The sequence below is a fragment of the Pygoscelis adeliae genome, unplaced genomic scaffold (genome assembly GCF_000699105.1).
Source record: "Pygoscelis adeliae isolate BGI_AS28 unplaced genomic scaffold, ASM69910v1 Scaffold156, whole genome shotgun sequence".
Lineage (NCBI taxonomy): Eukaryota > Metazoa > Chordata > Aves > Sphenisciformes > Spheniscidae > Pygoscelis > Pygoscelis adeliae.
Window position 1 is genome coordinate 1,625,455 of NW_008825016.1, and position 6,000 is coordinate 1,631,454.

Sequence of the window (6,000 nt, forward strand, 5' to 3'; positions counted from 1 at the left end):
CCAATTTTACCTTAGGTTAAAGTGACATGAGCAAGAGTTGAATATCTGGACAGCCATTCTGCCCTCTTCACTACAGAGGGCCCTAAAATGGTGTAAAATGGGTGCCAGCCCTTTTCCAGCCAGCGAAGGCTGATGAAGCTTGTCACATAGTTATCTCACATCCTTCTGCACAATGGCAAGATTCTCACTGGCTTCTTATGGAAAGAAGCCTTCCCTGCCTCAGACATTCATTGTCCAAGTTACAATCTATCCCATAGGATGCACATACTATTTTATTTGTTTTCTTGGATTGAAGTGCAGTTATTGTAACCCAGACAGGCTGCTTGCAGAAGCTCTATCAAAGGGTGACATATTTTGGCACATGGTATTCCTGTGAGACAGACAATTCCTACTTAATCCTTAACAGGTTTTTCTGCACTCTCTAGAATAAATTTCAATTTTGCTCCTTATGATGATGATCAACTTTTCATCCAACATCCCATGCTGCTTCCTTTGAACTAATTAAGCTCTGGTGGCAGAAATGCTTATACAAAAGACAGCAAATAATTTGATTTCATTGACTATTGCCATTTGGGTAGATATATTAAAGCACAAATCCCATCTCTTCACCACAGTGGCAGGGTCTATAAATACCATGTATGGAGGAGAGAATTATAGAATCATAGAATCATAGAATGGTTTGGGTTGGAAGGGACCTTTAAAGGTCATCTAGTCCGACCCCCCTGCCATGGGCAGGGACATCTTCAACTAGATCAGGTCGCTCAGAGCCCCATCCAACCTGACCTTGAATGTTTCCAGGGATGGGGCATCCACCATCTCTCTGGGCAACCTGTGCCAGTGTTTCACCACCCTCAGTGTAAAAAATTTCTTCCTTGTATCTAGTCTGAATCTACTCTCCTTTAGTTTAAAACCATTACCCACTGTCCTATCGCTAAAGGCCCTACTAAAAAGTCTGTCCCAATCTTTCCTATAAGCCCCCTTTAAATATTGAAAGCATGGGAGAAAGAATGGCAGAAATAAGCCCACTCATGGGAAATGCTGAAGAGCCATTGCTTTGTTGATTGTCCTATGTCTCTCCTCCTGCTAGAGTTTTTATAAAGTCCCTGTAAAATCAACTCCAGTTGTTGGCTGGAGTGAGGTTGCTATCCCATCCGATCTGTTAGCATTCAGTCTTATCTGCTTCTGTGTCGTTAGCCAGCTCTTACAGTGAAATCCAAGGCTGATCTTACTGCTTTCTGAATCAGTTCTGCCATTTTCACTGAAATTCAGAATAGAATTTTTGTTAATCATGAACATTTACAGATGACTGGTAAACGGTTTAAGGAAACGATGTTTTCTTTTAAGTTGCTAAAAACAGAGCAAGAATGCAGAGCACATTAGTGGCTAAGGGGATGCAGAATTTCACTCCCACAGCAAAATGAGCCAAGTCCATAATAGTGAAAATTTGTTCTCTTGGCTCTGGTTGAGTTACGAACTAACATGCATTCTGGATCAGTCCACACATCCTTTTGACACTACGAAGAGAATGGGATTATTGTCTTGACATTTTCTCCTAATTTTTCTAAAAAGAAAATAATAATTTACAGCTTGTCAATCTTTGCCAAGATTCAGCCTAGAGAGAATTTTTTATAGCTGAGGTATAAACCCCTGAAGTAAAAATGCAGACACAACTTTAAGCACAGTGTTGCAAATGCAGTGTTGTAATTTTATATGTTAATCTATCAATACACAGTATGTGCAAACATATGTTTATAGACAGAGAGACAAGCATGTATAAATGAGAGGATAAAAATCCCTATTTCTCATTTGGTGCTATGAATTTCTATCAATTTAGAAATGTGTTATGATTTTATTTTAAGCTGACATACTGTAAATTGCGCTTATTTGAGAATACTTACTTAACTCTTAGGGTTTATAAGACAGAAAAGGAAGATGTCTTTGGAAGTTCCCCAGTGACCTAAAATGAACTAATAAATAATAGAAAAATGTTGTCCCTTCTCTGAAAACTTTGGACCATTTTCCATCTTTAAAGCAATCCATAAGCATGAAGATAGTCTTTCAATGATTAGGATTTACTATAAAATCTACTAAACACAGTGGAGGCTGCTTCTTTAGGGGCAAGCTGTGTATTATACTTATGTTACAAGAGAAATTACCAGATCTCTAGGTGAGGTATTTTAGAAATTTGGCAGATGGCTTTACTTTGTATTTGTGGCACAGAATCCTGTTCTAATTTTGTGTTTGATTGGAATATTCAACAGCTTCTGGTGCTACTAGGACTTGCTATCTGAAAGACAGAGTTTGCAAACTATAAATATGAACTTTGAAAATATATATCCTAGAGTTAGTCCAGTAGATTGTGTTTGTAACGCTCATTTATTGGCTGATTGATGCATTTTGGCGCCAGACCAAAAATGATGGCTGCCTGGTTGAGCAGTGCCTCCTGCTGACTGGGAAGGCAGAGGGATACCGGGGTAGTGGTTAATATTGGACAGGCATTTGATGTCAGTTTCTGACAGCTACCAGTCTTACACACACACGGTCCCTCCAACCTCACCTTCATGCCCCTTGGTCATATCTCCTCAGTTGCCCTCGTTATCCCCAGCTGCTGATTTGTCCTGCTGGGGAACAATTCAACAGCAAGACGAGGAAGGTTATATCGACGTGAGCAAGGGATTTCAGTCTCAAGCTTATTCACAGCCTGGCTGGCAACCCACCAAACAAGGCTGCTGACTCGTGCCACCCCTGTTCCCACCGTAACACCAAGGGGAACCCCGTTTCTGGAGGGAGGCATGGGAGGTGCTTCCCATCCATCTCCCCAGCTGCCCCCACTGCGTGAGTTCAATCGAGGTGGAGCCAAGCCAGCGTGGAGGTGCAGGCAGGCAGCAGCACTGACATTGCCTGCAGCAGGCAGGCAGTTCCCAGCCAGTGCTGGCCAAGGCAAGGGCTGGGAAGCTGGTCGATGTCCTCTTTCAGCTGTCAGCTACCAGCTTCCCGCTAGGCTGACTACACCAGGAGCCTTGCCTGGAGGTGTGACCTGTTCTGCATGCCCATAGCATGTGAGGGTACGTCCCAGCTCACAGCCAAAACCTCACAGCGTTTTGCGACAGTATTGGCTTAAGTGGACAAGACTTCAACCTTAATTTGTAGCGTAAAGACTGACTTGTGGATGTGACTGTGCTCATATAAGCTCAATAAAACTTTCAATGACCTGTCCCACATCATGACTGCTTGCTCATACCCCTCCCCAGGCCTGAAGCCTATGGGCAGATATATAACGGAGGGATTTCCTACCACCCCCCACAACTGGATGTGTCAGGAGCCAGCAGGCTTGTTTAATGCATCAAAACAGAAAGTATTTATTTACCCCCACTGATAATTTTAACTTTAGGTGAATGTCATCTTCAAGGAGTCATTCTGAAGCAGAGCTGTATGAGGGGAGTTAGGCACTCCTTGTTGGCATTGCTATTTTTCACACAGGACTGGTCAAGGCTTTCTTAAAACTCTTCCTAATCATTACACCCTGTGTGTCTCTTCCCAGAGTTTTCTCTGATGGAGGGTGTATTCCCAGTGGAAAGGACAGGAATTCAGAGGATAAATTTAAAAAGATCCCCCTGAAGTATATTTGACACTGTAACAGTGGGTTCCCAATCATGGATTTGTAGGTAGGTGACACTGTAAAGAATTTTCTGCTTTCTGTGTCAAGTGAAGAGCTTCTAACAGCTAAGAAAAGGCCAGAGTGTTGTGAGTGGTATCACGTTTGAATTCAGGCTTTGCAAGTCAGAGTGGAGGAGAGTAGACAGCAGCCATTCAGCTGGCTTTATCAGAATGGGTTTTCTTCAGAAAGGAGGATTTAACACTTTTGTTATCCTCTGTAATTATACTGTGTACAGTGTGTCCAGTCCCTCCGTAAAAAGTGCTTTTCCTAGAAATAGTATTGAGAAGCTCTGATTTGGCCCAATTGCCCTTTTTGGCAAGGGATGATCATCTTCGGAATACTGGCAAAGGCTGTCCTTTTGTACCGTAGATTCTGGCAATAACCAACCTTTTCTCCTTAAACCACCAGCTTATGTTGGCTCCATTTGTTTTAAATCCCTCGTTCTCAACAGGCCATGTAATCAGAATGACAGGCTGCTCGCAGCTTCCCTGGTGCTCAGCTGCATGCCGGTCATGCCAGAGTCTCCTTTTCTGGGAGGATGGCTATGCACTGATGCCTGGCTACCTGCGAGTCTGAGCATCTGAATCTGCTCAGAGGCAAGGAAAACACAGCAGCTTCATGTTTAACACCAATAAGTGTTGAAGGAGTGGGTATCTTCTTATTCGTTGCACTACTGTTTTTAAATTGGGCTTTCTTTCAGCAGCCCAGCCAAATCGCCTTCAGCCAACATCATCAACATTATATTGTCAATAAAAATTTTAAAGCAAAGGTCAGGTATTCACTGAGCAGTAACTGCTCTGTTAAAGGAAAACAAAACACTTGTTAGCACCTGTCCTTTTGGCAAACTATGTGATTGCTTTGGCTGATGCACCAAGCAGACACGCTATTATTTTATTAGCGTTACAATTCAAGAGATTATAAAAAGGCACCAGCAAATACCAAACTGCGAATTTTTGAAGAGATGCATTTTTAAGAAAGCTTATTTACCTATTTGCACTGCTAGCTTAAAAGTTTGAGAATCATCTCATGTGTCACTTGCCTCGATGATATAAATGAATTATCATAAACAAAAGTACCATACATCATCATTAGCGTGCAGGGGAAAGTTAGCTATTGGGTATTTATGATCAATTTGAAGAGAAGATATATAATTACCATCCATTGTTATAATAAAATACCTAATACAAAAACCAGGAATAACTAAATGCAATCCTCAAAAAACCATGAAAATCAAAATATTCTTCTTCCAACTACTTTGCTATTTAATACTCTAGCTGTGTAAGGGCAGATAGCTTCCATATATTAGAGACAATAATTGAGCAGTATATTGAAGCAGCTTAAAAACCACTGCAATCAACATGCTTAAGTGGAAACTTTCTTTTTCTTGCTATTTAGACCTTTTCCTTGTACAGCTTTTCTCAGTTGTTAGGGCTTCGTTTAGTTTTACTTAATTTATTGATCACATTTTATTGACATAAGTTTTACTTAATTTCCATGCATTTTAACTGATGTTTTAAGTGCCCTTCTTGATGTTGATTTTTTTAAAGGCTTTATTTCATAACACCCCAGGGTGAATGGGTGACTTGAAATCCCATTGCTACCCAGTGCTTTCGATCTGAATAATGTCCAGCAAGGTTTAAGAGAGCAAAGCTGTTTAAAATCCACACATGCATTTTATTCCCTCTCCTTAGTGCTATAGAAAACTAATGAAGGTTCTTATAAGGGAAACCTAAACTAATAATAACTGATTTCCCTTTGTGGCATGTTTAGATATTTTTGCTGACTGTATTTTATTTACAGATAAAGATCTGAGCCATCACTGTGTATTTAAATGTAACTTTGGGGATGTTCAAAATCCCAAACCACATGAAAACTTACTGTTTGTGCTTTACATGGCTCCTAACCATTTAACAGTTTGAACCCAGCCCAACATCCAAATGCTTCCTCATTTACAGAGTACTTTGGTGCTTTACACAGTACCAAAAGCTCCTATCAGGTTGAGGAGAGGAGATATACAATGTTTGAATGCATTTTTCTCTGGAAGGTAAAAGAGAGGCAAAATGTGATGAGGAAGAAAGGATGCACTTTGTTAGACCATTCACTGTGGTCTAATGCTGGTCACTGCTTCAGACACAGAATTTTTCAATGCTGGGATTTTTTCCCCAAAACACATAAACTCCCTCTATCATTCCAGTAGAACTGTAAAAATAAAAAGAGTCACTTTTTTAATGCTGTATTGTTTTTCCTAGCCCTATTCAATGACCTGTATTTAACAGCCTTTAGAGCTGTTAAAGGGAAAGACGATTTCACCAATGTATTATATGTTTTACTGTTCAGCTTCC